The sequence below is a fragment of the Belonocnema kinseyi genome, chromosome 8, assembly GCF_010883055.1.
Source record: "Belonocnema kinseyi isolate 2016_QV_RU_SX_M_011 chromosome 8, B_treatae_v1, whole genome shotgun sequence".
Taxonomy (NCBI): Eukaryota; Metazoa; Arthropoda; class Insecta; order Hymenoptera; family Cynipidae; genus Belonocnema; species Belonocnema kinseyi.
In genome coordinates this window covers 32,943,907-32,952,419 of record NC_046664.1, presented here as the reverse complement: position 1 = coordinate 32,952,419, position 8,513 = coordinate 32,943,907, and the positions used below count along the sequence as shown (strand labels likewise).

General features: G+C 30.8%; 1 protein-coding gene across 3 annotated transcripts in view; it reads right to left on the bottom strand.

Moving 5' to 3' along the window:
- Positions 1–8,513, bottom strand: part of LOC117177749 (tetraspanin-1) — a 162,635-nt gene that overhangs the window by 107,405 nt on the left and 46,717 nt on the right. The window contains exon 1 of one of the 3 annotated variants that reach the window (XM_033368654.1): positions 5,424–5,485. The exons of the other annotated variants lie outside the window; for them this stretch is intronic. The gene's annotated coding sequence lies outside the window, so the exon portion shown is untranslated. Of the gene's footprint in view, positions 1–5,423; positions 5,486–8,513 lie in introns of those variants that run through there. 3 annotated transcript variants of the gene reach the window in all.

Sequence of the window (8,513 nt, the reverse complement as noted above, 5' to 3'; positions counted from 1 at the left end):
CTTCTTTGTGCCATCTATCGTTATTCCGAAACCCTAAGTACACGTTGTTAATGCGTAATTTACGTTGTTTACAGTATGAACACAAAAGAATTTTTTTCTCTACGTTTTTGTCGAAATTTCGTCGTTTCTGGCAGTAAGTATCACTGTGTGATTCAAAAAAATGTCGTGGCGCAATATTAACGCAATCTTAATAAAAGACAATCTTTGTACATTTGTTTTGCATATTATTCTTTGAATGTTTTACTTAGAATATTTTTTAATGACTTTTTGTCGTGAATACAATGGGTGTTCATGAACCGGTATTTGTGTTTCTCTTTAACCTGAATTTTGCTACTTCTTCCTTTTAAATAAATAGCTTTTTTTTTAATTCAGCTATAGAGACTAATTCCATGTCAAACAGCACTATTCAGTCAGTATTCCCTGAAAATTGTATGAAAAAATATTTAAAACTAAAAAAGGTCTGTTATTCATTTTTTTGACTTATTGCATTTTTGTCAACCTTATGAATACCTTAATTTTACTGTATGAGCAAAATAATATTGTTCTTAAGGCTTTTAGGAATATCCACAATAATTTTCAGGGGAGTGTATATGTTTAAAACTCGAGAAGCTATTTGAAGTTTTCTATGCTGGCGTTTGATGAACCCCGGGTGGCATCTACGATATTTTTTTAACGTTTGGGATATAAGGTCTAAATCTCTTGAAACCTTTAAAATCTGTAGAAATGCCTTTAAATCCGTAGAAATCCCTGAAAGTACACTGGAACCGCATTTTTATCCGTCGCCCGACTTGTTTCTCTCGTGGTACTGCGAGGTGGTAGATGCCAAGCGGACATAAATGAGCGTTATGCACAGATATATGCACGAGAGGATATAACCGTGGTTCCACTGTACCTTGAAATTTTATTTGAGTTATTCCCTAAAGTTCTCTAGAAATCTGTTGGCATCTTTTACATTTCACTGACATCCTGGATACCTCTGTAAAATTCTTTTAAATTTTCTGAAATCCGACAAAATTCTTTGAAAATCCTTGGAAAGATGGTAAACCTATTTAAACTTCTTGGGGTTTCTTAAAATACCCTAAACTCTATACAATCCTTTGAAATCTCTTCAAATTGATATAAAATGCCTCAAATGCACTCAAAAAAAATGTCTGGTTGATTTAAGCAGACATTTTTTTGAGTGCGTGATTAAATTCCTAGAATATCTCCAAAATTTTTTCAAAAACGATGAAATCTTTAACATCCTCTGAAATCCAGCAAAACCTCACAAAACCCTTTAAAATCTCTTATAAAGTTCTTAAAATCGTCTGAAATCCCTTAAAATCAACTCTGAAATCTGTTAAAGACCACTGAATTATTTTAACATTCACTGAAATCCTTGGAAAACTCGAATTTTTTGTAATCCCTTCGAATCAACAGAAATTCTTTAAATTACTTATGGTATATTTTAATATCATTAGAATTCCTATGAATCCCTCAAATACTGTAAAAAGTATTTAAATCTTTTTAATCTTCTGAAATCTTACGAAATCATTTGAAATACCTTAGAAATGATAAAATCTCTTAAAATCCGAGAAATCTTATGTAAAACCTACAAAATCTATACAAATCCTTGGAAATCCTTTAGTACCATTTTAAAATCCCTTGATATTTTTCTAATCTCTTTTGAAATTTCTTAGAATCTTTGAAACCCTTTGAAATCTCTTGGAATCAGTTTAAATTTTTTAAATCTTTAAATTCCTTGGAGATCCCATAAACTCCCGTAGATCTGGTGAAATCGTCTAAAAATTCAGAAATACATTAAAATCCCGTAAATTATCTTGAAATTTGAAATCTCTTGAAATTTCGAAAACTTTGAATTGCTCTGACATCAGATGAAACTTTTTGAAACCTCTTAAAGTACCTTTAAATCCTATCAAATCATTTAAAGACCTTTTGAAATCCTCTGAAATGATTGAAATCTCATAAAACTGTTAGAAATCTCTTTAAACGTTTTGAGAATGTTTGAGATCTGTTGATGTTTTGATTTTCAAGATAGCGCATATGTTATTTTTGCTAATCCAGTGAAAAATGTTGAAAATATGTTTGAAGAAAAAATGAAAAAAATAGTTGCATCAGCGAGAAATTTGAGGAAATAGTAACATTAGTGCCATTTTTTGCAAAATAGCAACGAAATATTATAAATGCAAGGTTAAAAACAAATGTGTCAAAAAGTGCCATTACTGGAGGGGTCTCACGTCTGTATTTAATATGATTTTTAAAATTTTTATCAATTCAATTCACTTTTCTCTCACGCTCCAACCCTTCATTATATATTACATCAGCCTATTCTTTAACAACATCATAATCCGCATAGATCGTAAATTTCAGCCCCATCACAAAGACATTTCACTCGTTGGATCGATCATTCTCGTCATAAAGTGAAATGGAAGCCTCTTATATCATTTGAGCTCATAGATTTTAAACTTTAGAAAAAAGTTCTTGGCCGGTGATTGCCGACAGGTATTCATCGATTACTCACAACTTGTATACAAGTGCACCGACCTTTCGTTCAAAATCCACCAGGATAGTTATGAACGGCGTGCAGCGCGGACGTCGAACCTGATATCGATTCCTATCACGGTGCTAGGAAAGCGTTGAAATCGACTTTTTCCGCGATAAAAATCGATTTAACGTGATTGGACGGTTTTCGATTCTGAATGACTTTCTGAAAAAAGAAAAGGTGCGCTCTTTTATATATTCGCGCGTATAAAACGATTCGCGTGAACATTGTTGCGTATGTGATTATAGGCTTATACTGCTGTTATAAACATACAATAAATATTGCACCACGGCAGAAATCAGTTGGCTACAGTCACACGGAGTAATCAGGAAGCTATACATTCTATAACAACCTGGAGCAACTGGATTTGAAACTTGACACTTTGCTGCGCGATTAGCATTGATTTCAATTTCCAATGCGGAAGCTTTCAAGAAAGTCTTGAATCATTTTTAAATATTAAAAAAAAAATTATTATAATTTACAATCACTAGAGTCTGGTTCTTATTTTCTCTACATTGCATCTCCTTGTCCCGAAATTCGGGATGAATAGTCAAATCTTTTACATAAGTTTTGCTAGTTATCCCAAAAATGTCGGGATGACTGGTCCATCCAAGTCAAGACGCAACCCTCAACAAAATATATTAATTTATAACCAAATAGTTGAATTTTCCATAAAAAAACAATTGAATTCAACCAAGGTAGGCAAATTTTCATCAAAATAGTTGAATCGCCAACAGAAAAGAGATGAATTTTCAACAAAAAAGTTATTTTTCACCCTAATAGTTCAATTCTCTACCAAATTTGAATCTTTATGCTAAAAAGACGAATAATCTACAAAATAGTTGAATTTTGAACGCTAAAATGTGAATTTTCAACAAAAAAGGTCACTTTCAATCCAAAAAACGAAGTTTCTACAGAAGATCTGAAGTTTCAAACAGAAAATATGAATTTTTAACAAGAAAGTTCATTTACAACCAAATAGTTGAGCTTTCAACCAAATTGTTCCATTTTCAAGCAAAAAAGGACCAATTTTCTACAGACAACAGTTATAAATGTATAAAAAGAAAAGCGATACATTGAAAGTTTTTAAAAATTTAAGAAATTTAAATTAGATTAAAATTCAAACTGAAAATCCTATTTAACGTCCAATAATTGAATTGATGCAAACTTCCTTTAAAAAACAAGAATTCAACTACCAAATCTGGACTACAACGAACAAACAAAAAAAACTCCTACTGTAATCTGAAAAAATAAAAATTAATATAATGTTCGGAAAAAATAAAAAAGGGGAAAGAAAAATAGCCCCAAAAAGGCCCAAAAACTGAAGAATTTTTAATTTGGGTCACCTTAAAATAAACAAACTCACATTGAAATAATTAATGTTGAATTAAAATATAATTTTTAAAATTTTTGAAATGGTACAGTTATATATTCTAGCTCCAAGCTTTCAAAGAAAAATATTATATATACGATTATGTTGTGCCAATTAATTCACTTGCAAATTTGAATTCCTTTTTGAGTAATATTGAAATTCGATTTTAAAAATATTACCTCTTTAAAAATACTTGTAGGGCCTAAATATCTCAACGAAATCTAGATTTTTAACCTCAATACCCAGATTAAAAGAAAAAATAGCACAAAATTTGTGATAAAGCTAAGTAATCTTATCTTGTCTAAAGCTAACTAAGAATTTAAACACTGCAAACCCATTTAAAAAAAAAATGTCACAAAAATGTGTGATAAAACTAAGTAATCTTATCTTGTCTACAGCCAACTAAGAACTAATTGATTACTGCAAAACCGTTTCAGTGACCCGTTTAAAAATGGTAGGTATAAATTCGCAAGCTTTTTTCGGTTGTTTTATTCTTCTTTTTTAAGGCCAGAGAGTGCATTTAACTCGCCGGAAGTAATCAATCCAGGGTCGAATAATTTGTCCTATCTCCAGTGAAGGTCATCGCTCAAGGCATGAAGAAATTTCGTTAGAGAGGGTCCAAATTTTTAAGTTTTTATTTTGAAAAAGGGAAAAATAGTGTAAATTCCTAAAATTATAAAAATAAAACAAAATTACATACAATTAAAAAATCTTCAAACTAAAAATGACAAAAAATGGGATTGAAATGCATCAAAAGTGAAGGAATCAACATTCCGACTATGTAATTTTCCACAATAAAATTCTCGCTTCGCTTGCAAGGATCCTGAAACCTAAAATTATCTTTAAATTTCAATTGTTTGAAGTTGGGATAACCACCGATTTTACGATTTGTCCAATTCGCGGCTTGGTCATTTTTAAAGCGGGTTTCGAAATCACAATGATCACGCCAATAGCGAGGACATTATTTTTATCCCTGTGCATTTTAAACTTAAAAGTGCAATTCTTAAATTGTAAATTGTAAAACAATACTCTGGTGCAAAAATGAAAACCTGTTTCCCTGGATTGGATCATCCTCGCTGGCCTTGGAACAGCAACTAAATAAGTCGTGTTTCCTCTACCCATTTTATTGTTTCGCATTTACTGAGAAAACTCGTTATCACGTGGGTTTTCAAGATTTTTATCACATGCAGAATAATAGCGACGACGCATGCATAAATTGACGCGTCGGTGGAAAAAACAAAACCCGATAGGAAACCTGCCTCAACCTCGTGTCCAAAATAGGATGAAAATCATTCAGAGTTGATATTTAGAATGAGACTATAGGAAGCTAATCGTCAGCAAAACATTCTGTCGATTCGTGGGCGTGACGAGATGGTTGATTCAAATTATGATCATAAAATCGATCCTATTGAGTAAAATTTATTCTCAGTTTTATTGCGTGTTATTATATTGAAACGAGATGGAAAACTAGAGCTTATGCAATTTTTGTACGATTCTTAAATAAGTTACCTTCGAAATTCAAGTCTTTCTTCCCGTTTCTTCCCCTTACAATTTTTTAAAAGTTAATCCATAGTGCAAACTTACCTGAAACAGAAAAAATATAGTTAATATTTGTGAATTATTATTATATTTTAATTCAGTAACAGCTTTAGAATCATCGAAATTAAACAGGACTTTAATTTAAAGCGCCCCAAAAGCGTTTTTATCATTCAATTCAAAATTACCTAATCTTGAACTTGATTGATAAAATTGACAAAAAAGGCCCATTGATTACTGCAACAAACTTTAAAAGACAAAATATTTTAGGTTATAATAGTTTATTTAAATATAGTTGTTCGCATATTTATGTTTTTTCTTTCGCTTTATGCAAAAGTAGAAATTTTCATATAATTTTAATTTACAAAAGCGCATTCTATTCCTCGAAAGGTAATGCAATTCTATACGTCACGATTCTATATACATTATTTATTTATAAATAATGCGTACAATTATTTTTAGTTAGTTATTTTTTTAATTAAACAGTTTTCTCAATAATATTTAATATAACATGAAGAATATAATTGTAAAGAACCTTTCAAGGAATAGGATAAGATTTTGTAAATTAAAATTGAATTTAAATTATGAGTTTGGCCTTATATTGAAATTAACGATTCAACCTTTTATTATTATTTACGCTTAGATTTTTCTTCTAAAATGTGTTTGTTATTAATTTAATACTATGCATATACAATAATATGCACAAACAGTAATATAATTTAAAAACTCTTAATTCAAAATAAAAAAACTGGCAAAAATCCAAGTTGAGAAAGACGTTTGGGTTGTGTCCGAGGTTGTGCCTATTCAAAATATTAGTAATTTTGCCTTGAAGTGTTGACTTTCAATTAAAATTTTTTAATTTATGTAAATCGTAATTTTTTTATATGTAATATTTTTCGTTCGCGCCTATTTCTATTATTTTAAGAGATGTCAATAATTAGCTTTTAGCTCGTCGAATTAAGAATTATTTCTCAAACAATCTAATTCTTCCAGAAAATTTATTCTATAAGATTGTTTGATATACACTGCCGTACAAAAGTTTTAGGCCAACTTTTTTTACGACTGAATAAATTCTCTTAATTTTAATTATACCAGAGCTAAAAAAAATTCTCTTAGAAAGGTTGATTGTTTTCGAAATTCTATATAAAATAAGCCCAGAGTGAAGCCAATTTGTCTAGTTTTTAAGAAGATATTGCAAAAATAGTGTAAATTTCAATGTTTTCTAAAATTTCCATTAACTTCCGAAATAAACAACATTTTTAAATGTTCTTAGGTTCATTTTGAAGCTATTTTTTCATTGTATCACAACAGCTTACGAGTATAAATTGGAAAAAAAATTTTTTCGAATTGCAAGAACTCGAAGTTGTAATAAAAAAGTCGGAGAAATTTGAAAACATCTTATCTGCCGGCAAATCAGAATAAAAGTTAAATAAATATATATTTTAAGGAAATTACATAGAAACTTCATGATTATATGTTTCATATACTTTACCAAAAATAATATTGCAATTTTTCCAACTTTTTTGTTACAACTTCAAGTTCTTGCAATTCAAAAAGAAAATTTTTACAATGATATCACAAAACCTCTATATTGCAAGAAAGCGCAATATGATAACGTACAATCAGGCCTCGGAGCTTTATACGATATTATAATGCACTAATATTACAGAAAAAAATCTGTCCGCTTCGCTGGCACATTCTTATCGCGCGCCTAGGGCGCGCGACGGTTGATTCTCGCGCTCGATAATAGGTTACCTCGCGCTTCGCGCTCGGATATTTATTATTTGCATTTGGAATGCTTGAAAAAACTTTATCAAAAAGATCTCTTTTAGATGGCAGTATTTATATACTTTTTTCAACGTTATTTTTTACCAATAAGACAAAAAGTACGCGTCCTATCAAGAAGTAATTCTTAACGAAATTTTAGATCTTTTTTGGGAAAACCATTTTTGTTAATTCATCTTTTTTTGTATCCTACATAGTTTGTCCACAAAATGGAATTTTTTATTTTCAATTATTTTTTGTGCAATCAAAATTTGAATTTTCGATTTTTGAAGAAAATCCAAAAATCGTTTATAATAATTTTGTAGGGATTTCAAAAAGAAATGTTTTTCTTCTCTTGACTTTTATCCATATCGTGCGTTTTTCGGCTTCAAATTTTGATTTTCGGTTAATTAAAAAAATTTTGAAAACGCTATAACTCTGAGAATTTTCTTTTTATCGAACAAAAGTCATACGGATAAATTGTTTGTTCTTTTCAATACTATAAATATCCGTACATAGAATTTTCAAATTCAGAAAAAAGTGGTCTCAAACATTTTCAAAATGCGCTCACATTTTGAATTTTTATCAAAAATGGCTGGTTAACGAACTCGTACTTTCTTTTAGGACCTAGAAAAAGTGTGCCAACGATGGATTTGATTCGTTCATTTTTTCGAGTGTTATGGTGTTTACGGACGGACGGACAGACGGACAGACAGACAGACGCCATCATGAAAACCTGATTTTCGGATTCAGGGGGTCTCGAAACGTGGACATCCGTTGAAAAAGTGTGATGTGAAATTTCCGACAATTCTAATACTTTCTCAATCAGAAATGATAAGAATGTAAAAATGAAGTTAAATTTTGTTGCTATCGTTTGCTACAGCGTCCTTAGCAGCAATGGGAAAAAGGCAGAGTATGAGTGAGTTCAAGCTATAAATCGAGACACCAGATTTTAAAAAAATCACAAAGAAAGTAAAAATTTACTGCAGGTAAAACCTGCAACGGTTAATGATTTAACATATTTCGGCGAAAGTTTCACTGAGGTTAGGATATCATTTAGCGAAAGCGCAAAATGTATCTGACAGATGGGAATCCTCATTTCTCTCAAATTTAATGAAGTTAAACGACGCTGGATAGCGCTGGCGTCGTAATTGCCGCTACACCTCGAATAAAAATGGAGCGATTATAAGATGAAAGATTACACAGGCCAACAATTCTCAGAACCAGATACCAGACCTACTATACCCGAAGGTTTTTGCTGCGCTGAATCCGAATCTGACCTCAGAAAAATTCCATCAC